The sequence below is a fragment of the Lepisosteus platostomus genome, unplaced genomic scaffold, assembly GCF_059453375.1.
Source record: "Lepisosteus platostomus isolate fLepPlt1 unplaced genomic scaffold, fLepPlt1.hap1 Scaffold_109_H1, whole genome shotgun sequence".
NCBI classification, from domain to species: Eukaryota; Metazoa; Chordata; class Actinopteri; order Semionotiformes; family Lepisosteidae; genus Lepisosteus; species Lepisosteus platostomus.
In genome coordinates this window covers 106,519-129,301 of record NW_028291490.1, presented here as the reverse complement: position 1 = coordinate 129,301, position 22,783 = coordinate 106,519, and the positions used below count along the sequence as shown (strand labels likewise).

The following is a 22,783-nucleotide window of genomic DNA, read 5'->3' as shown; positions in this document are numbered from 1 at the left end:
CTTTGTCTTACGTCTGTGTTCATGAGTCCACCATAAGAAGAAATCTGAACAGGAGTGGTGATCATGCGAGGTCACCACGGAGGAAACCACTGCTCTCCCCCCCAAAAAAAGCACCACTGCCCCTCTCAAGTTTGCTAAAGACCACATGGATGTTCCACAGCAACTCCTGGAACAATGTTCTGTGGACAGATGTGACAAAAGTTGAAAGTTAAAGGAGTACATCAACAACAGAGTGGCTGAAACAGAAGAAATTCCGTATTTTGGGATGGCCAAGTAAGAGTCCTGACCCCAATCCCATTGAAGTACTGTGGCGTGATCTGAAGCAGGCCGTTCAGCGCAAGACATCCCAAAAATTTACATGACTGAAACAGTTTTTCATAGAGGAATAGGCCAAAATACCTCCTAACTGCTGCTCAGGTCTGACCAGCCACTACAGAAAGTAGGGGTTGAGGTTTTTGTCATAAAGGAGGTTCCACTAGCTCCTTAATATAAGGGTTCACATACTTTTTCCATCAATGACCTTGATTGTTTAAACCATTTGGTCAATAAAGAAACAGCAATGTCAAATGTTGGGCGTGTGTTGTTTGTTAAATCAGACTCTCTTTATTAATTATTATGACTTAGATAAAGATAAGATCACATGTTAGGAGCCATTCATGCAGAAATCCACATCATTCCGAAGGGCTGTTTACAAAAGTTTTTCTCCCAACTGTATGTGAGAGAAAAGCAGAGACGCTCACTGAGTAAGGTGGGGTTGCAGCTTTGCAAATCACAAGGACATTTGTATGCTCAAAATGGGACAGGAGCACCCCAGATGGGACTCAAACCCATAATCTCTGGCTTAGGAGGCCAGTGCCTTATCCATTAGGCCACTGGGTCACACTGGGTTGGGTCGATCACGCTGATGAAGAGCCAGTTTTTTTTTTTCCTTTGCTTTTTCAAAGGGATCCCCAAAATTAGGAAAGTTAGGCAGCAGAAGGTTTACTGTGACCTGAGAAGGACCGGAATCCAATCACGGTGGTACACACACACACACGCTCTCACTCATCTGAGCTACACGGCTACCAAGATGATCTCAGGTGCGCCGAGCTGGTACGGAACATATTGAACTGATCGACGGCGAATTGTCTCTCAGACAGGCTTTTCACCTCTGAGCTCCCTGACTGACAGTAATCAGCTAGGTAGTGAAACAGTCAGCTGCTTCTAAGCCTTAAACAGCTGCATCGCGGCGCTTCCACAGAGAGATGATTTGAAAGCCAAACATCGCCCATTGGGAACACCTTACTATCACTAGTTTAAGAGACTCTTAAGGTCTTGCAGAGGTGCCTGTCTAATAGCATGCGCTTTGCAAGCTATAGGTGTTTAGGCTGAGGCAGAATGCCTGTTAACAAAATGTTTTTCTAAAGGGGCCTCGCACTCTTTTCCAAGCAATGGTCACCATCCCCACCGAGTGTCACAATGTAGTCATGTCCTAGGACATCACCTGTTAGTCTCCATTTGTCTGCCACCAACACTTTAGGTTACGGGGTCACAACCGCACATCGGAGACCAGAGGAGCCGTTGGTGTTCTGGCGCCGCAGATTGGGCTGAAGGTGGGGCGCTTGAATCTCGCTGTTGGAGGCCGTCTGAAACTGACCCAAGCCTTTCCCTTGAATTAAATGTAAATAAGAAATGAACCCCAGATGCACATGGAATCAATCACGTGTTTCCTTTGAGCCGTTTCAGAGACTGCTCCAGAGTTTACCTTGCACAGATGCGCAAAGATTAATGATGGGGGTGCACGCTTCCAGGCGTCTTACAATTGTAGGGACTGATTAGAGACAATTCGTAGCTTGTGCTCATTTCCCTCTATTCCCCGTGTTGCAGTGGTAGGATGACGTAAATTCCTGCTTCGACACGTAACGGGATTATAATCAAGTGCAGGAGCTGAGGGCTTTAGTTTTGTTTCGTTTTCCATGGCGTTCGTAAGCGCGCAAATCAAAGGCAATTCCTCCGTCTAACACGAATGTAAATGCTTTTGAAAGTGCAGTGTGGTGCAGCTTGTAAAATCCTTGTCCACATTTTTGGTTTGTTGATGTTTTTTCTGTCTGCCAAAGTTGCATTTTGACATCCGGACTGGGGGACTTTACCATTTGAACGTGAAGCCAGCCTTAAACCCTCTGAGGCGTGTCTGTCTGCCGGCACGAATCTTGTGAAAGGTATTTTTTTTAACGAAGACCAACTTTAAAAAGGTTTCCGCAGCCACCTCGCAGTCCGTGTTTGATTATAGGAGGAATGCGGCGGCGTTGAGCTCGCATTTGTCGTGCTCGAGTGGTTAAGGTGATGGGCTCGAAATGCGTTGAGGCTTTCCCGCGCAGGTTCGAAACCTGCCGACTCCGGCGTCTGCTGCACGTCGCCTTGTGCCTGCGCGGCAGAGGCGAAGTGCCGCTTCTCCTTTCCTGGTACTATAACAACGCGAAATCGTTTGGACCCGCTGCCGTGGAAATCAATTCTTCAGATAACCACGCATCTTGCATTCGCACCTCTGGTGCTCTACTTATGCCTTTGAAAACCTAATGAATAAAGCTGAAAGAACCGACACGATATGTAGGTGCTGGTAAAGCACGCAGTAAAGAACTGTTAACAGCAAGGGTTTCAGTGGGTTAACTGAGGAGAAGGCGTGATCGCTAATTGTTGACTTTTTATTTGGTGTTAGAAACACTCTTACTGTGCATGACGTGCAACAAATGTAGCCACAGAAATTGCATCACGCTTTCATGTATGCTATTGCAGACACCAACGTTGCCTAGATAGAAAACCGAAATAGCCGTGGGTTTGCTTGCTGGTCTGAAGGATCTCTCTTCGAATCTCTATCATTTGTCAATGAAAGTAAAAGGCGCTGCAATCTCATACGTTCAGAATCAAACCCGCAGCTGTTGTTCGACTTTATTTCTTGACTAATTACAACTGAGTGTCGCATGAGCAGTTACGTAAACTTGTCTGGTATATTTGAACACAAATGCCGTTCTTCAATTAAAACTAACAGTACATTGTCAGGGACATTCAGTTCTATACAAACAAGAGACAGACAAGAGAATATTTCTACCGTTCATGTGGACTACGTGTTGACTTACTGATCGGAATAATTGAAAGGTTCGGGCTCATAGCCGATGCAGTGCGTGCTAATTAGAACAGCAACGCTGAGCTCTCAGCACCGTACTGAGCCCAGGTGTTTTTCTAAAGCTGTCAGGTGCAGTTCATTTACATGAAGGAAATCTCTTACTGGGTACGATTACAATGCAGTAAGTAGCACAGACTACTTAGGGAGTAGCCCGATGCGTTTAAAAACGACCCGAGCCAGGCAGGAGTCGAACCTGCAATCTCCTGATCCGTAGTCAGACGCGTTATTCATTGCGCCACTGGCCCTGGTGGGACACTGCAGGACTGTAACCCAGTGAGATCAGCACTGCAACTAGTAAAATATTACCCCCGGTCCATTCTTTTCCAAAAGTGAGAAACACCTTTCTACATCTTGTCTGTTTTAAAACCATATCTCTTTAAACCAAACCAAGAGTTTGTCTTTTGGACTGATATTCTGATTCATTTCGATTTCAAAGAAAAAAAAACATTATCTTCCAAAGCATCATAAAATTGTCCATTCTTCCAGACTCTACTTCTCTCTTGTAGTAGTACAGCAGACCTTTCCAGGTGAGCAGATCACAGAGTCCGAAATATGCTTCCTCCATCAAGCAAAGTACCTGAACATGACTCTGTCTTCATAAAAGCGCCCCTGTAATAAAGAAATTAAATCCGAAATCAAGAGGGCAGTTGCCTACTGAAGTTCAAGAAGTCATCAATTTTAACCTAGCAACACATTAAAGGCTGCATCTATACAAGTACGATTCTAGAAATGCTCACCAGATTACGTTTTAAGAAGGAACTGCGCCTCAGGTTCCGCCGAGATCTTAACTTGGATGGCAGGATTCAGAATCCGGAGTGTGGACTGATGGCGCACGGAGGGTCCACATACTGTGGATCCCTCAGTTTTCTTCCGCGTGTTTAAACCGCCAGCGTGTGACTCCCCTGTCCCCGTGACCTCATTGCGCTGCTCTCTCCTCTGTGCAGCCGAGCCCGATTCACGGTAAAGTGAAAAAAAAAGATGCCCTCAACGTGGGATTTACTCTGGATCGAGGATAGATGTCACCTTTTTATCGTTGAACAGGATGTATGTGATGTGGCGACTAGGTTCAATTTTGTATCCTCTTTAAAAGATTAAGGACTGGGGTGAGCATGATTTACCACCCTTTCAGCTAAGAACCCGACATGAGCACCGTTTAAGCTGCATAGACTCGGTCGTTTAACTCTTCTCCATTAGCATGGTAAAGGTTAAAGAAAAAAAACATTGCTGACTTCTTTTTTTTTGCCAGCCGCTAGCGCTGATTAGCAATGTTTGTATTTCATGTTTTGCAAGTTCCATCCATTTTAAGAAAAACAAGTCGCGTTAAAGACAGGAAATGAATACTTGCATTTAATTAAGTCTAGCTGTAGGCGGTTGTCTGTTAGGACCAGTTCTGTTCGAGAAGACAGAACAAAGAAGGCACCACTGGGATTCGGACTCAGGATCTCCTGTTTAAGAGACAAGCGCTTTAACCAACTAAGCCACGGCGCCCCGGGAGGGTTGTCCTTTTGCAGCCACTTGGACACACCACTCAGACACATCTGCATTCGGTGTGTGCTCCGCCTGCTCGCTGAGCAAGTTGCCACCTTTACATACAATAGCAACATCGACACCAAGAGAAAGGATGACAAATGGCTTTTATCTGGAACTTTTCATGTCCAAGGAGCTCAATGTGCTTTCTGTGTACAACAGGGCCACTGAACTCCACACTGGCCACTGAACCACAGCAGTGGCTTGCTGGCTTGACATCTCCCAAGGAAAATGTTGAAATCGCATGTGGAACAGGAAAATGACCCTCGAGTACGAGGGGAAAAAAAAGAAAAAGATCATCTGGAGCGCGCCAACCCATGTCCGGACAGCCCAGTTTCGCTGACAAGGTGTCTGAGTGGTTGAGGTGATGGACTGCTAATCCATTGTGCTCTGCACGCATGGGTTCGAATCCCATTCTCATCGCTCTCCATGTCTGACACGTGTGCCTGTTCGACGTCGGCCCTCCTGTTGTTTGCTCTGGTGCTAGAGCCGTACATTTTCTAGCGGTGGCTGAACATGGTATAGTAGGCCAACGTCGGTATCGAGCAGTGACAGTAACAGTACTTACTGCGCACCATAAGAAATCGTTTGTCCCTGTTCAAAAGAGATTGTGCGATGTCCTGCGGCGTTTGCAAAGCAAACCTTTGACAGTTTGAAAAGAGGAATTTATTCTGCTTACTGTGCGTGCAGTAGTTACAAAGTTGAACGTCTTTACACGATCTGCTGCAGTTTTCAGTGGGCGGGCTTTGTCAAATGGCTTGAAAAAACGCTCTGTGTTTCGGCTCGGTAAACATCATGAGCAGTGTCCTGCATGTTTTCTGTGTATAGCTGTCTTTTAACGCATACAGAATTCATTCGAAATAATTGATTTCTACAATTAACAAAGGGTCCCTTTTTGAACCTGCGAGAAGCATTCTTTCAATGTAACAGATTTACTCCGGGGAAAGGCAGCATGACATTGAGAGTAGCTCAAGCTTTCAGCACCCGTATCGGACTGCGTGTATGCAGACACCGCTCAGAATCCCCTGTAAGATTCTCCCTCAATTCCGTTTTGCAGTGCTTTAGCTCTTTCAAAAGGCTTCGCTTTGCTAGTCACAATCCAAGGCTCATGACAGCATCTGAAAACATTCACCACTGCATTGGCCAGGAATCGAACCTGGGTCAACTGCTTAGAAGGCAGCTATGCTCACCACTATACCACCAACGCACGCCCGCAGGAAGCCTGCAGGACACCACCAGAGAATGCTTTTTAAAAAATTTTTTTTATTAAACATAGAATTTACAAATACAAATACAACAAGAGGATCAGAGTCATGTACAAGAGAAAAAAAACACAGAAGAAAAAAGCATTTAACTACCAGAGGTAATTAAGTAATTATGTGATCAAATTGTATATTTTACACGTATCATATTTTCCTTGCTTTAATATTTCTCAATTATTTATAAACTTTAGTTTCAACATGCATGCGTTTCCTGTAAAAAATAAAACTCAGCACACAGTTTTTCTTTTAACAACATTTCGAGTACCTCTGGCATTCATGAAAAAGACATACACAAAAGCAAATAACTAACTCTAAGACTGTCTAAACTATTGAGTTTTTCAAAGAACCAGAACTATAACAGTCCTTAACACTTAACTACACCATTCCAAACTAACACTAAAGAAACACTAGTATATACTGGTATAACAAATAAAACCAAACATAATCGTTAACTGAGCAGTCACTGGGAGCAAATCTCCTTCCCGTCCACAAAGGCCCTCGCTCCCACAAAGTAGGCTCTCCTCCCCTCTCTTCTGGCAGCTTCAACCTGGGGCCACAGCTGGTTCCTGGTACTCCTGTCCGCGGCAGACAGGTCCTCTGCAAACCTCAGTTTGTTCCCATTCAAATACTCATTCCCCCTCGCCGCTCGCCACAGCATGTCCCTCGCCGTCCTCTTGGTGAACTGTATTATAATCGATCTGGGGCGCACTTGCTCAGTTCGCTCAGACATGTTCGCTCTCCTGAGCCTGTGAACAAAGTCAATGGCCGATATTACGTCCTCCTGGTCCGGCAGGGTCCTTTTACAGATACCCTTCACTGTTGCAACAAGGTCCTTATCACGTTCCTCTTTAACTCCAAATAATTTTAAATTCCATCGTCGACGGTATCTATCTACATCGTTCACTTTCAATTCAAGTTCTTTAATATGCTTTTCTTGTTCGGTATTTACTTGTTTAAGAACTTTTACTTCACTCTTTAAGTCTTCAACCTCTTTAAACACACAGTCCATGGACTTTTTATGACTTTCGATTGCGACTGTATTAGATCGAATCATTTCCTTCAGCTCACCCATGCTCTGTGCCATCATGTTGAAGATGTTGGTCTGGAGCTCCTCCAGCGTCAGCTCGCCCCTTCCTCTCTTGGCTGCCGGGGTTTTCACAGGTGTGCTGGGCAGGGACTCCGGCTCTTCCTCTGAGTCTCACTTGGGCTGCGAGCGCTCGCGTACGAGCGCATCTCCAGCACTCTTTCCACGTCCCCTCCAGCTGCTTCACTTTTCCCTTTAGTTGCCATCAATTTTCTTGTAGTGCTATACATATACGATTGAGGTATCTTAGATTTCTTCTTCGAAGACCCAGCACTCTCTTTTCTTTTCTCAGTGTTACTCATATTGAAATTCTTAAATCTAAAAAAAATTGTTTTTTTTTCTTTCAGTTATAACTGAAGTTTAAACAACTACTGTTAAGTCCTTATTTTTCAGTAGTCAAAAAAAGCAAAAATTAACATTCAGGTCATGAAAAACTAAAAAAAAACTCCTCAACCACTAAACTTTACCTCCCACCCCTGAGCGCCATCTTGAACGCCCCTACCACCAGAGAATGCTCACGATTTCGGAAGCTGTCTCCGGGACGTGCTAATTCCGCACATCCTGAATAAATCATGATATAGTTAGTTGCTGTAGCTAGACGTTCAAATGAGTTTCATGGCCAGATGGACTGTTTCCTCCAGCGGTATAGTATTGCAGTGAGACAGCACGATGCCTGCAAGACTATGTCACGCTAAACGCCACAGATTTCCGAGGGTTAGGGTTAGGCTCTTATTATGGCGATTGTGGCTGTCTGCTCTGCGAGTCCTCGGTCTCCGGCCGTCTGATTGGCGCTCTTTTCTTTGGGGGGCGGGAAGTGTCCGGCCGCAGGTGATCTTGGGACCTAGCTTTGCATAGCGGCTTCCCAGAGTGCGTCGTTTCCTGCACACTGTGGCCGGGTGTTTTCCGAGTTATCGCACGGATTGGGCACGCCCGCAAGCCGAGAGCCGCAGGCGATGAGCCCGGAGCTGAATGGGCCCCACTGGCTCATTTGTAAGGCCAGGTGCATTGCCAACCACGACCGGAAGGGCAGAGGCTTTGAAGGCGGCCTGGGCTCCTGCAGCTGTGCAGCCACACACTCTGGTTTCTCTTCATCTCGTACAAATCTTTCGCCTTTTACTAAAGATTTCCGTGGAGAGGAGCATGAATTCCATGCAATTTTTGTGCTTCCCTGCCTTCGGGTGGGGCGCAGCTGGGCTGGTCAAAGAGAGCAAACAGAAATATGAAGCATTTCAGCAACGACATGCCATGAGACGATTGATAACGATTTCCATAGGATCCCCGCGGTTGCCTGGCAACCGTCAGCTTTGCGCAGTGGCAGTATCATAGCCTGTGAGGTTTAGCCGAGGCTAGTTGCTAGATTATTGCTAGTTGAAAACTTTTCCCAATACCCCGCTTCCGCTGGTTTGCAATGCAATCGGCGAAAGCAATTTTTGACAGTCTCGTCAGAGAATGAGGAAGGTGTTTAAAGACAGATTTTGTCATGGTAACATCATGGTAGAAAGAAACGAGCTTGTTACGTCTCAACAGAAACGCTCTTTAGCTCTTTCAGCGTTATGCAGAGAACAGCGTCTGTCGAGATCACTTTTGAGTCAGCGCGAAACGCCGTGTGCTGTCAGTTTGGTTTCATATTGCTCGTAGCGGCGCCCGGCTTTTGTCTGTCAAACGTTAGGTTGCGCTTCTTCATGCTGCATCGTCGGCATGAGTGGAGCTTTTTAAACGTCTGTACTTAATGCGCCCCATAAGAAATGGTTTGTCCCCGTTCAAAAGAGATTGTGCGATGTCCTGCAGCATTCGCAAAGCAAACCTTTGACAGTTTGAAAAGACAAATTTATTCTGCTTCCTGTGCGTGCAGTAGTTACAAAGTTGAACGTCTTTACACGATCTGCTGCAGTTTTCAGTGGGCGGGCTCTGTCAAATGGCTTGGAAAAACGCACTGTTTCGGCTCGGGAAACATCATGAGCAGTGTCCTGCATGTTTTCTGTGTATAGCTGTTGTGGGCATTTCTCTGTTGTTGATTCTTATTTTGTGTGTAACAAAGTGGCATTTTCATGTCCGGACGGGGAGACTTTATCATTCCGACATGAAGCCACCCTTAAGTCCTCTGAGGCGTGTCTGGCTGCAAGGCTTGTATTTTGGAAATGTTTTTTGAAACGGAGAACAACTTTGAAATAGGCTTCCGCCGGGTAAGATTGTAGCAAGAACGCAGTGGGGATGGGGCTTGCTGTAGTCGTGGCCGAGTGGTTAAGGCGATGGACTAGAAATCCTTTGGGGTCTCCCTGCGCAGGTTCGAATCCTGCCGACTACGTTGTCCGCCTCCAGTCGGTGTGTTCCGGTGCAAGCAAAGAAGCGCGAATGAGGAATGGGCCCCTGAGACAGTCATTTGCCTGTTTCACAAATGATCGTATTTTACTAGAGATTCTGTTTGGGATTCAGATGTGCATTCGGACAGCAATCCCTTTCAAGAAATGATACGTTCTGGATGAGGTCAAAGGTGCTGGAACACTGTATTTAGGATGTGTTTGCAGTGATTGTGTGTCTCCTGCTTCAACGCAGTGATATATAGATGTGCTCCTGTAATTTATTGGTACAAGCCCAGGGCAGTAAGCAGTCTGAGGATTTATTTCCAGACGGCATAGAGCAGTGAAGCAGTGAAGTAGTGCAACACACTGGATCATTATATTATTTGAATCTATTCTACTTAAATTATTACATTATACACAACTTGAGTTCATTTTAAAAATTAAAAGGTAATGGAAGGAATGCATATTCATGAGGAAGATTATACAGATATGCATGTGATAATCTTCCTTTTATCATGTAGTGCGTCATTTGGACACTTTGTGGGCTTGAAATACAAAGAAAATCATGTTCTATGGTACAAGATAAATACAAAACTTAAGATTTTATTTTAATTAGATTTGTTTATAAAGCATAAGCAATCATTTCATACATTAATATATGTGAAAATGACATTTTAGCATCATATTACATACAGGTCTCTAGCTTCAACACAGTGATATATATATATGCTCAGTGATTTATTGGTACATGCCCAGGTCAATAATCAGAATGAGGATTTATTTCCAGACGGGCTACAGGTAGTGTTGTGAAATACTTCAACACACTGGATCGCAGATTTAGACCCCCTGCACTCTTACTCCTTAAAAACCAAAGAAATGAAGATATGTAGCAATCACATTGCAACAGGGCTGACAGTGACTTAATGCTTATACTAGTGGACTTCTGGTACCTTTAGGGTACGGTGTTCCCTTAAGGGCTCTCAAACCCCGCATTTCAGATGCCTAGCTGTTTCGCTGATGTGTTGCACCTCAGAATCACTTTTAAACCTTACCTCTGGTATCTTTAATCCCTATTGCTCAACGCATGGTGAAAGTATTGCATAAATGTGTCTGAAAATGAGCAATGGGCACCTGAGAGACTCATTTGCCTGTTTCACAAATGATCATATTTGACTAGAGATTCTGTTTGGGATTCAGTTGTGCATTCTGACAGCAATCGCTTTCAAAAAACGATACATTCTGGATGAGGTCAAGGTGCAGGAACACTGTATTTAGGATGTGTTTGCACTTATTCTGTGTCTCTAGCTTCAACACAGCGATATATGTATATGCTCACTGATTTTTTGGTACATGCCCAGGGCAATAATCATTATGAGGAATTATTTCCAGATGTGCTAGGGGTAGTGTTGTGAAATACTTCAACACACTGGATCGCAGGTTTAAACCGCCTGCACTCTTACTCCTTAAAAACCAACAAATGCAGATATGTAGCAATCATATTGTAGCAGACACTCATTTGCCTGTTTCACAAATGATCATATTTTACTAGAGATTTGTTTGGGATCCGGATGTGCATTCTGACCGCAATCTCCTTATCGCGGCTTTGCCCTTCTTGGCTCTTTGGACAATATCTCTATCTTGTGGTCGTTGTTGGTAATGTCTAGACAACATCTCCATCTTGTGGTCGTTGTTGGTAATGTCTTCTTATGCCCTTTTTTATTTTAATTCTCTATTAGTTGATTCTAGAATCTCTACAATGGAGTTGAAAACATCAGTTTTATAGCAGACAATATGACATTATTTATAGTCCAATTAGAAACTTATTACCCTGTTTTTAACATAATAACAAATTAAAATTGATTAAAACTAAGTTTGGAACACCAGGGAACATAACAAATGATTTTTTGGAAAACCATGAGGTTCTCTGTGTCCGATGCCTGCAAGGGGAGAAAGCTAGAATCCTTTTATTTTTTCAAAATTTGAAAATAAACATCATTTAACAACAGCTTTCATTCCTAGGAGTGAAAAACAACCATTTTTGAAGACATATTAGTTTCTAAAACACTACAATAAAGTTAAAAACATCCGTTTTATATTACATTATTTTGTGTGAAATTTGTCATTTTTTGCACTATTTTTAATAAAATCTCTAATTAAAAGTGATTAAAATTAAGTTTGGAACAACAAGGAACACAAAAAAAAAAGATTTTAAGGAAAAAAATGATGTCTTCTGTGCCAGGTGCCTGCAAGGGGAGAAAGCTAGAATCCTACCCAGGCTCCTGGAGCTCTGTCCTGGCTAAAGGAGGGTGAATCCATCCCCTTCAAAGCTCCATGAAAAAATGATATTTTTAAATTTGAAAAAAAAAACATTATAGAACAACATCTCTTGGTCCACAGAGAGCAACAATCCAACTTTGAACAAAATCCATTGACTGATCCCCGAATCCTGAAGTTTCTTCGCATGATATTGGGCTTGCAACCACTTTCTGGAAAACGAAGAAAAAGGCCAAAAATGAAAAAAAAGTTATCAATTCTAGAGCCTAAGAGGAAAACAAGACAAATGTATATCTCCAAATAATTTTATGTGCTTCAGAAAAGCCCAGGAAAGTTTTTTGCATACATGAAACCACGCCCGTTTGCACGTAAGCAGACATGGTTTCACAAACGACTGCATGAAAGCACGCGTGCATGCGAAGTCATCCTGTTGAGCATTTGAAAAGCCGCACCACGCCACACTTGAAATAGCTCTTACATTAGTGGTAGACACAGGAATCGCCGCAGGAATCAAAATTGAACCTAGTCGCCACATCACATACATCCTGTTCAACGATAAAAAGGTAACATCTATCCTCGCTCCAGAGTAAATCTCACGTTGAGGGCATATTTTTTTCCACTTTACCATGAGTCGGGCTCGGCTGCACAGAGGCGAGAGCAGAGTAATGAGGTCACGGGGACAGGGGAGTCACACGCTGGCGGTTTGAACACGCGGAAGATCACTGCGGGATCCACAGTATGTGGACCCTCCGTGCGCCATCAGTCCACACTCCGGGCTCTGAATCCTGCCATCCGAGTTAAGATCTCGGCGGAACCTGAGGCACAGTTCCTTCTTAAAACGTAATCTGGTGAGCATTTCTAGAATCGTACTTGTATAGATTGTAGCGTGCTCTCTGAAGGCACCAGTTCTGTAGGGTTTGGGCATTAACTGGGACAATTATTAATTGTAGCAGTAAATCATAAAATGATTCTTTGGGTGGCCTTAGAATCCAACCATGCGATATAACTCAAACAACGCACACACATAGGTACTAATACACGAGGATACATTTATTAATACATAGAATATGCATGTAAACCAAACAGATCTTATCAAGAGGTTTATCAGAATACAAAAGGTATATATTCAGTCAGTTACAAAGAGTATCATATATCAAGAGGACATATGTTCAGTATATCATTCATTTAGACCGTTTCGTAAATGAACTTGGTTATAACTTCTACATTGAATACTCAAAACAAGTACATAACTCTTAGGAATTAAATTGGTATCAACTGGTTGGGATGACAATTGAATTCTCGAGCTGTAATGCATTGAAGTTGAATACTCATCCAATCTCTGGGGATTCAGATCTCCTGCGGACTCAAAGAAGCAGTTGCAGGCTTGTTGCTGTCCAATCCGCGCTGTCTGGCTTGGTGCCAGGTTGTGCTGTGCGGTTTGCGACAGTGCGCTGCTGATGCTCACTGACCGGCTAGTTAGTGTTGGCTTTAACTAGCAAAGTTTATGCACAGGAGAAAATATGACTGTGGGTCCCAGTAGGTCAGGAAGAGGACCGGTTCGTTCCTGATGAAGCGCTTGTTCTGATTAGTTATTCAGCTGTCCACAGTTCCGACCTGTTCACGAGGCTTGCTGCTGATGCTAACCTCGGGTGGATCCTCTGGTTACTCGTGGCAACCTCCACTCTCGACTCTTAGAACAGAGGAAAGTACTGGCACTCGGACACACTGGCCGTTCCGTGGTTGTCCGGGCTGAGTCTCAGGATGGTCAGGAGGCGTGCTGTGAGAATGTCCTGCCCTTGGGAGCCTTCTGCTCCTGGGCCGTCCTGCCATGGAATTGTCTTGCACCCCTGGAATTCTCCTTAGAATTCTCCTACTGGAATAGTCCTACTAGTTCTCCTGCACATTGTCTATTGTTTGTTTGTACATTGTCTTGATGCACTGGTTGCACTTTGTTTTGTTTTTTACACTTGTTTTACAATCGAGAGACTTTCTGTAAGTAAGAATTCCATTGTACCAGTACCGGTTACATATGGCAATAAAGTTCAAGTTCAAGTTCAAGTTCTCCAGGCTCTCTGTTGCCTGTTTTTACCTGGAGGAACTTTGGCTTGTCATTGGCTGAAAGTTTAATGGGCATCAGAGTCCCACATGGGTTACATTGCCCTACCAGTCCCTGACTGGTTGATCAAGGTGAGATATGAGTCACTTACTCCTGACACCTAGGAATGCAATCCAGATGTCCATCTGGCACTCCCTAGACAGATAGGCGCCAATGGATGACCATTGATCATGATAGCCAGGCTTAGCTAAGTGCATCCCCCTTTGGGAGCTGTCCCTTATCAAAAGAAAACATCTTTAAATCAGCCTGCATGAATAGTTTCTCTGTGGCTGCACCACAGAGATGAAGAGAGAGATGGGGCCTCATTTGGGAAAGCACAGCAACACTTATTTCTGTCTTATTAACAAGCATTGCCTCTACATATCCCCCCTTTTTGAAGGTCACGAGGTCCTGAGACGTTGCCTTCAAAACAAAACAGAGTTAAGTGATGTCCCCTGTCATTAGAACATTAACCTTAAATGTCCACATTTCTCCTTGAGAATTCATACCGGAACCAGCATTGGGAACAAACAGGATGAAAAACATCTGGAGTATGTATAAACACGGTAGGAGACATCATCTCAGTCTAGGCATTACAAATCAGGAAGTTCACTGTCAGTATCTGATACCTCTGTAGGCAGATATTTGGGGAAGAAGTAACTTCCTTTCTTTTGAAATGCTACCTTTGACTCATTTGTGCTACCCGGAGTACATCTTGATGTAAGAGTACAGCATTCAGAGTACATTGTCAGCCATGATCCAGCTTCCCAGCAGCAGTGTTACAATAACACCGGTTCCTGTTCCCAGCCCCCCTGATGAACCATGACACCTGTGTTGGGCACCTGCCAGGGTGGTTTGGAGGTTTGTTCCATTAAAGCAAACTAACTACCTGTACCTTGTGAGGGCTTACTGTTTCTTGGATTTCTATCCAATTCAATAGTGTGGCACCTGAAGGCATCCACGACCTCAAGTTTGGTCTTATGTTGTCTGGTTCCAGACCGTACAGTGTCAAGTTACCATGCTGTACTATGGCCTCCTTGGGGCCAGTAGCACGCAAACCTATCAGAAATAGCAAACACACAACAGTGGCGGCAGCAATCAGTCCTCCCAAAAGTCTTTTCGGGTGGCTGATCCCAGTCATCTCCTTCTGAGTGACTGTTGCCTTTCTAAGTTGGCGCAGCATGTACATGGTCTCTTTCTCAGTATGCCATGTGGCATCTTGGGCACCAACATCCTGGAAATCTGAGGAGATCTGACGCAGCTGCTGATGCTGCTCCTCCATTTCCAGGACATCTGCTTTTTCGATTTGTTCATGCCTGTGCTCTAGGAACCCTGCAGGGGGTGGTGCAGCGGTGGAGCATGCCTGACCCTTGGCTTAGTGGTCATCTGGAGCACCTGAGGGATCTGGGATTGTTACTCCATTCTCACTGTTCAGGTCCACCCTGCACACTTCCTGATTGAGGAATCCCTCTATCGGCATGTTTACAATCGTTCGCTGGGCGTGGGTGTAGGACACCTGCTCGCTCCCCCCTTCCCTCTCTAGGGGTTCAGGGAGCTGCCCCAGCACTGGGATAGCTAGTTCACTGTCTTTGAACTCACCATCACCCACCAGGCCCATGTCAGTGCAGGCGGGGATTCTGACACCCCCCTTTTCCATGTTCTGCACTAACAGTCGGGTGGCTTGCCCATCCAGCTCCAGTGGTTGGTGCTGAACCACTGTTGGTCAGACTCAGACTGACAAACTGAGCTGGTGGCTGTAAGAAAACCGGCTCGGCTTTCATTCCCTGTCCCTTCTGGGGGACTGGGTGTATTGGCAACCCTGCCGTTGAGGCAGGAACAATCAGGTCAATCTCACTCACTACCTGGTAGTTGTGAGAAATAATGTTACCTGACTGCAGGTTCCCTGGGTCACAGCAGAGGGAATCGGCATCTGGGATCAGGTGTGTCCACAGCGCAGTAGTCTCAGCGTCCAGCTGAACCTCCTGTCTAACCTGTGAATGTTGCTCCAGGGGATTTCTTTATTTATGTCTTTATTTAGTGGTTTCATTAGTGACAAAGGCTAAACTTTCTTGGAAAAATGTCTTTTATGTAAACCATGTTTGCTATTAATTCATTTAGGACTAGAATATGTTCATTTTCTTCCAATAAAAGAAGGGTTCCATTCGCCATAGTCGGGTTGACATTAGAAGCTTGCCATGCCCGGACTGTAACACCATCGCATTAGCATGTTAAAGCGATTTCGTTGAGGAGCCTAGCTTTCTTAACTAGTAAGTACTGTACTTCCTTGGTTTTTGAGGGGGGAAGGTGTCTTTCGCTGGAAATCTGGTCCCCTTCTACTGTAAAAATACCTGTGAAACCGGTTTAATCCGTCACAGCCAGCACTCCCGCTGGCCACCCACGTGTTATGCTCTTCATTAATGTCTAAGCCGGAACACATCATTATATCTCATTTTGTATTTCTTTAAAAAAAATCGTTTGCCCAGCCTAACAGTATTGTTGTTATTGTTTTTATCCTGTAAAGCGCTTTGAGGAGCCAGCTTTTAAGGCGCCATATACAATAAAGTTCATTATTATTACTATTGTTAAATTGCTGGACAGAGAGGTGAACATTATTACACGGAAGACAAAGATAGCGATTTATGTGTGGATGCTGCACATTGGTGGGGAGTCCCCATTGCCTGTAAAGCACTTTGAGTGGAGTGTCCAGAAAAGCGCTATATAAATGTAAGCAATTATTATTATGATTATTATTATTATGATTATTATTATTATTATTATTACGTTGCATTGTGCATTGTGCTGCTGTAATACAGTTTTAAATAATTAAAAGTCTAAACAGTATCAGCTTTATTTATGGGTTTTAAATCAATATAAATGTTTATATTGTAACGCCTAGGTGACTATTCATTGTTATTAAAATGACTTAAATTTGATCATGTTATGATAATTAGAAATATAAATTTGTTTGGTGCAAGTGAAGTTTTATTTAATCTCTGAGCCAGGGAAACATTGTATTTTTTTAAAAAAATGTTTATTAAAAAAAAAAAGTAACGGCTCCAGCAGGATTCAAACACACAACATGTGATGTAGGAGTCAGGAAGCTAACCCACAGCACCACCAGCAAGGTCACACAAAGAGTGTCGAAAAAGCCCTACAAAACATTATGTAACAATTCTTGTGTTGCGGTACATGAGTATAATTATATCGTTATTAATTTCTTTAAATACGCGATTCCATATTATATTCCCTTTTAATCAAATTCTTGTACCGGAGCTTGTTGACTCCAGTATCACGTTAGTTAAAGACTTCGATGCTTAAAATGTTTAGGGAGAAATGGAATACTGGTGTGTATGTTTTCTTTAAAGTACCGAGACCAGCCATATACTGTATGTTTAAGTTCCAAAATTAATATCGTTTATGGCCTTCACACGTGTTACAGTATGCTCCTATTCTTTTTATGCTCAGGTACTAAGATTTCCCTTCAGTGGTAAAATTCCATATAAATATTCAATGCTTAAACGGGCACAGTAAAGACATTAAATATACATGTACATATACATACTGTATACAGTACAGTTTGCATACAGTAATATGTTTATGTTCCTAAATCAATCTCTTTTATGAGCATGTGAAAGGCATGGTGAATCGGAGATTCTCAAAAATTACTGTACTTTGCATGATTGGAAACAAATGCGTGATTGCGAAATGCTGTGGTGTTACTTTTACAAAGACAGTCAATGAAAAAAAGAATGTGGACCAGGGCACTACTTTGAGTTTACAGCTTGTCCAAGGTCATTCATTATTAATACTATTAGTAATATCTTCGTTAAAGACTTTGATGGCGACAGCTCAAACATGAGAGGTTGAGCTTTATTAGCTCCACCTTGCAGAAATTCCGGATACTATTATTTTAATTGCGGTTTTATAGGAGAATTTACGGTAACTCGTGGTAGACTGCGTAAAGCGCACCGCAAAATAATGTGGTATCGCCCGCTTGTTTTGAATAGCTGCATCTGTACGCCCCGTGTCTCAACGGTAGGACGGAATCAAATACTGCCTCGACACGTAACAGCGTTATATTAAACCGCAGGACTTTAGGGCTGTTTTGTTTGAATGTTCAAGGCATTGGTAAGAGCGTAGGTCAAGGGCCATTGGTGCATCTCCTGTGACTGGAGTAAAAATGCTATTCAAAGTGCAGTGACTAAAATCGTCGTCCACATGTCTCCGTTGTTGATTGCTTTCTGTCTAAGAACGTTCTGTTTTCATGTCCGAACGGGGAGACTTTATCATTCCAACTTGAAGCCACCCTTAAGTCCTCTGAGGTGTGTGTGTGTGTGCTTGCACGTATGGCGTAAAAGGTTTCTTAAACGGAGAGCGAACTTGAAAAAAGTTGCCTCCGCCGCCGCCGCCGCCTCGCACTCCCTGTTCGATTGTAGCAAGAAGGCAGCGGCCGTGGTGCTCGCTGTAGTCGTGGCCGAGTGGTTAAGGTGACGGACTTGAAATCTGTTGGGGTCTCCCTGCGCAGGTTCAAATCCTGCTGACTACGGTGTCCTTTGCATTTGGTTGCGTGCGTGCGTGTAAAAGGACCAGCGCCGTTTCGTTTTCGCTGGGACCTTTAACACTCTAAATCGTCTGGGCCCGCAGCCTGTGAAATCGATTCTTCAGCACCCACGAAGGACGCTTTGCAGCTGGACACAGATACCGATGCTTTTCAGCAATGAGCTTTCCAGCTGAATTTTCTCGGCAGCTCCCTACTGAACCTGTTCTCCATTGCAACATAGCGGAGGCTCGTCACATCTATAGCAAGGCTGTGTAGGACCGCATACGCCACAGTGACTTGTACACAGACCACATGAAAGGCAAGCAAAATACAATTATTAAAATTCCAAAGACTCACAAGGTCAGAGGAACAGCGATGATCTGAACTGATCTGTTACAGAAGTCTAGGTTGACCTTTTTAGAGCTGTAATTGCATTTTTGTTTAATAGAAGATCAAATCTACTCGCATGTACCAGCACCTTACAGTTTATTGATGTTAATTCTGTTTAAGTAATAAGATTGCTAACGATGTTGGACTTTAGCCGGTGTTTTTTAGAACAAATTGCTTACACTTCTGTAAGGAATACGCAGTACGTGCCTTTGTCAGTCATTGCTCACCATACCTGTAACTTTCTTATCTAACTCACTTCCTCAAATGGTGAAGGTCCACAAACATAAATGAAAAAAAATCCCTTGTTGTAGATGAGGTGCCCAAAAAAGCAGCCCCTGATAGTGTATAACACATTTATACTATTGCAGAGACACATGTAACATATATATATATACTGTTTATATATATGAAACAGAAATAGAAACAGAAACAGGAATCGCTTACACACCTGGAGAATCTCTGTAGGAATATCTAGCATTTATCAATGGAAATAAAAGCTGCTTTAATACAGTGCATGTTCAAACTCAAACCCTCAGCTGCTGTTCTTGTTTGTTTTGGGACAAATTGCAACTGAGCATCGCATGAGCCGTTACGTACCCTTATCTGTTAGGGAATTTCAAGGGAGGAGTTAGGTCAGAATGGGTAGGCTGCAAAACAACAAGTAAAGATTTATTCCAAGATGAAACGTTGTGGCGGTTTTCTTATCTTTTCAGCATGGACTAAACTTTTACGTGTTCCTTATATGCTATATATGTATATATTAGCACCAATGTCGTTCTTAAAAACTAACATGAAATTGTCAGGGACATTCAGCTATATACAAAGACGAGACAGACAAACTAATAATTCTATATTAACGTGGCCTACATATTGACGCAATGATCGAACTAACTGACATGTTCTGATTCAGATTCCCTGCAGTTTATGCCAATTAGAACAATAGCAATGCTGAGTCCTCCCCACCCTACCGAGCACAAATTCAGCTGCTCTCCAGTTCTGTTCTGCATGTTTTTTCATTGCAATTGAGCTCGGAGCTGGAGATGATCTCCATACAGTTCTGTGTTAACTAGCCCGCACTTGCGTGCTAATTTACGGGTTGTGGCAAATGCTTTTCTATAGTTCATATACATGACAGCAACCTGTTACCGAGGAACCTGAGAGGTTTAAAAGCCACACGAGCCAGGCAGGATTCGAACCTACAATCTTCTGATCCGAAGTCAGATGCATTATCCATTACGCTACTGGCCCATAGAACATGTGCTTGCACTCAACCACAGAGAGCTCTACACTGCTACTAGTAGTACACTTCCCCATCTACATTTTCACAGCAAGAAACTTGTGTTTCCTACTATTTTTATCAGGTTTAAAATATCATCTCCTTAAAACAGAAAAAGTGTTGATGTGTCGTGCTGAAATTCCGATTGATTTTGAATTCAAAGAAAAAAGGTTTTCTTCCAAAACACCATGAAATTGTCACATCTTGCAGACAATAGGTGTATTCCATGTTGAAAAGAGAAGAAAGAAAACCATGGAGCCTTTTACAGGTGTGAGGCTTCTTCAGGTGTGAGAAGACCTCACAGCCGAAACACTGTGTTTCCGTTCTTCTCTTTTCAGCATGCAATAAACCTATTACTTGTTCCTTTGCAGCCGAGGCATGCTGACGTAGCTACCCAGCTGAACATCTTGCAGACTCTACAGTACTTCTCTCCTGTAGAAGTAAAGCAGGGCTTGCTGGGTGAGCTTTTGCTCCGGTAAATTAGGTCACGTGTCATGTTAAATCACTTCTTCTAAACACAACATTTGCTGGTGCTAGCTTTCCCCATGAAAAGAGACATTTCCCTTACAGTACATGACATATCGTTTTTATTCTATCAATAAGTATAGAAATTAAACAAAAGAAAAAATGGTGTCGCCAAAGAATGGGAGGTGTCAAGGGCATTGAGCTCCTTGGACATGAAAAGTGCCCGATAAATGCCATTTCTCATCATTTCTCTTGGCGTCAGTTCTGCTATTAAATGGGACGGAGGCAACGGGCTCAGAGAGCAGGTTAAGTGCACACCGAACACAGATGTGTCCAAGTGTCTGTAAAAGGGCGGTGCTCTGCTGGCGCTGTTCCCTAGTGGCTTAAAGTGCCTGCCTAGTAAGCAGGCGATCCTGGGTCTGAATACCAGCGGTGCCTCTCTCCGTGTCTTGTTGTGCCGAATGTCTCATTTCAGACAAACATGTACAGCTTGGTTCAGTTTAATGCAAGAATTCATTTCCTTTCTGGAATAACTTGTTTTTGAAGAAATCCATACAGCTTGTGAAAGATGAAATCAATTTCTTGGTTGTCAGTGGAAAAAGATTGCCGGCTGCAAGAAGCGCAAGTGATTGTTTTCTTTGACCATAAACCTGCAAATGTAGGGAGCTCAAGCGGCCGTCAGTCTCTGTGGTGCAATCGGTTAGCGCATTCGGCTATTAACCAGAAGGTTGGTGGTTCAAGCCCACCCAGGGACGCATGTCTCAGTTTTTCCAATGTAAACATCATCACCGCTAAAGAAAATGGCGCAGAAGGCTCCACAGTCGAAACGTTGTGCTTCTTTTCTTCTCTTTTCAGCATGGAGCAAACCTTTGCTTGATCCTTTGCAGCCTACGCAGGCTGACACAGCTACCTTTCTCTTAACGCGCCTCAATCATTATTCACCAAAACCATCAGCAGAATGTGTCGCCTTTGTGGTGATGTCACTCCTCTGCTTCACAAATGTCCTTAGTGACGGACCATTTCTTTCTGCCATTTTTCCGGAGCGGTTATTGATTGCTCCATCATTTCCCTCATACTTTCCATCCCTAGATTGAAAAAAAAAACAGAAACAGGCTGACAGGACGACAATCAAATTGCAAAAACTCATCAAAGCACTCGATAGAGTATTTGAATCCACAAGTAGCTACGAGCAACTTTGTCCTGGCTTGCATGAAAGTCGGAAAATGTCAAAAAGAAAAAGATGGTGGCTTTTTCATATTCGTTCTTTTATTTTTAGTTTGTTGCTTCTTCTGTCCATTGTCCTCCTGCCTGGCTCTTGACCTGTGACTGTTTGAACGCACACAGTAGACTTTCATGCAGGGGATTTGTCCTGAGCCTCTGTGAAAGACCCACCCACCCCCATAAATAACTGCTCTAGAAACACATGAATGCAAAACTAAACCACAGCTTAAAGAGGAGCTTGTCATGACCGCCAGGCAGTTAAGACCAACTCTTAAGCAATCTAATCAGCACCAGCAGCGGGTGATTATTAACAAACGCCGCCGCACGAGTTAACCCACCTGCACACACTCCACCGTGCGGTACGCAGTGCTATTTTTACCATCTTTACCTGCTTCCCGCTGGTATTGAGTCTACTCCTTGAGAGCTCTACCTGGCGTTTTTTCCATTACTTCTTTTATTCTGGATATTGGACTCCCCTTCTGCCTTTTCGACTTTGGACCTCACCTCTCACCTTGGACTGTTTGCCACCAGTGTTCTCCCTGGATTACAACTTACCTTACGCCTCTTGACCACGGAACAAAGCAAAGCAGAGCAAAACAAAACGAACAAACGAAAACCCTCACGTCCCGCACTTGCATATAACGCCGTTACGTGCCCAAGCAGTATTGTACGTCATCCTAGCACTGCACCCCGGGGCGTACGGTATATGGGAACGAGCACACGCCACGAATCGTCTCGAATCACTCCCTACAGCTGTAAGGCGCCTTGAAGCATGCACCCCCAACATTCTTCTTTGCGCATCTGTGAAAGGTAAACTCTTGAGCAAACTCTGAACCAGCTCAAAGGAAACTAATCCGATTAGACGTTACTTTGACTCATCCTTTAAGGGACCCTTGTTAATTGGAGAAATCAATGATTTTGAATGAATTCTGTATGCGTTAAAAGACAGCTATACACTGAAAACATGCAGGACACTTCTCATGATGTTTCCCGAGCCGAAACACAGTGCGTTTTTAAAAGCCATCTGACAAAGCCCGCCCACTGAAAACTGCAGCAGATCGTGTAAAGACGTTCAACTTTGTAACTACTGCACGCACAGGAAGCAGAATAAATTCCTCTTTTCCGGTTTTATTTATGCGAACCATAAATAAACCAAATAAACCAAGTTGCAAGAGGCCCGCACCCACAG

At 43.7% G+C, this 22,783-nt stretch overlaps 9 non-coding genes and 1 pseudogene across 9 annotated transcripts; 5 read left to right on the top strand and 5 right to left on the bottom strand.

Annotated features, from left to right (window-relative positions):
* Positions 1–804: 804 nt before the first annotated feature.
* trnar-ccu (transfer RNA arginine (anticodon CCU)) lies at positions 805–879 on the bottom strand. Its single transcript has one exon. It is a non-coding gene; the product is annotated as a tRNA-Arg (tRNA).
* A 2,453-nt stretch (positions 880–3,332) lies between these two features.
* Positions 3,333–3,405, bottom strand: trnar-acg (transfer RNA arginine (anticodon ACG)). The gene has a single exon. It is a non-coding gene; the product is annotated as a tRNA-Arg (tRNA).
* Positions 3,406–4,574: 1,169 nt separating this feature from the next.
* Positions 4,575–4,648, bottom strand: trnak-cuu (transfer RNA lysine (anticodon CUU)). The gene has a single exon. It is a non-coding gene; the product is annotated as a tRNA-Lys (tRNA).
* A 1,174-nt stretch (positions 4,649–5,822) lies between these two features.
* trnar-ucu (transfer RNA arginine (anticodon UCU)) lies at positions 5,823–5,894 on the bottom strand. Its single transcript has one exon. It is a non-coding gene; the product is annotated as a tRNA-Arg (tRNA).
* Positions 5,895–8,105: 2,211 nt separating this feature from the next.
* Positions 8,106–8,218, top strand: LOC148637686 (U5 spliceosomal RNA). Its single transcript, XR_015931271.1, has one exon. It is a non-coding gene; the product is annotated as a U5 spliceosomal RNA (small nuclear RNA).
* Positions 8,219–8,333: 115 nt separating this feature from the next.
* LOC148637685 (U4 spliceosomal RNA) lies at positions 8,334–8,482 on the top strand (annotated as a pseudogene).
* A 774-nt stretch (positions 8,483–9,256) lies between these two features.
* Positions 9,257–9,338, top strand: trnas-aga (transfer RNA serine (anticodon AGA)). The gene has a single exon. It is a non-coding gene; the product is annotated as a tRNA-Ser (tRNA).
* Positions 9,339–18,166: 8,828 nt separating this feature from the next.
* trnas-uga (transfer RNA serine (anticodon UGA)) lies at positions 18,167–18,248 on the top strand. The gene has a single exon. It is a non-coding gene; the product is annotated as a tRNA-Ser (tRNA).
* Positions 18,249–19,807: 1,559 nt separating this feature from the next.
* On the bottom strand, positions 19,808–19,880 carry trnar-ucg (transfer RNA arginine (anticodon UCG)). The gene has a single exon. It is a non-coding gene; the product is annotated as a tRNA-Arg (tRNA).
* A 1,174-nt stretch (positions 19,881–21,054) lies between these two features.
* trnan-auu (transfer RNA asparagine (anticodon AUU)) lies at positions 21,055–21,128 on the top strand. The gene has a single exon. It is a non-coding gene; the product is annotated as a tRNA-Asn (tRNA).
* Positions 21,129–22,783: the final 1,655 nt, after the last annotated feature.